We start from the raw sequence: 204 nt of genomic DNA, 5'->3' as shown, positions 1-204 counted from the left end.
CTTTGCGATTTGATAATTGCATCATTTCAAATCGCGATTTCGATTTAAAATCGATGAATCGTTCAGCCCTAATCTGGAGGTGGCAGAGTTGAAGATGCTATGATTTTTGGTTTGGAATTGACGAGGACTGTGTCACGATCACAGGTACAGATCAGAACCCAATAGCACGACTCAGATACAACCAGTGTATAGCAATGTTCAGTT

Source organism: Notothenia coriiceps, unplaced genomic scaffold (assembly GCF_000735185.1).
Source record: "Notothenia coriiceps isolate Sejong01 unplaced genomic scaffold, NC01 NC01_scaffold00009648, whole genome shotgun sequence".
NCBI classification, from domain to species: domain Eukaryota; kingdom Metazoa; phylum Chordata; class Actinopteri; order Perciformes; family Nototheniidae; genus Notothenia; species Notothenia coriiceps.
The sequence above is the reverse complement of the archived record's forward strand: the minus strand, read 5'-3'. Positions refer to the sequence as shown.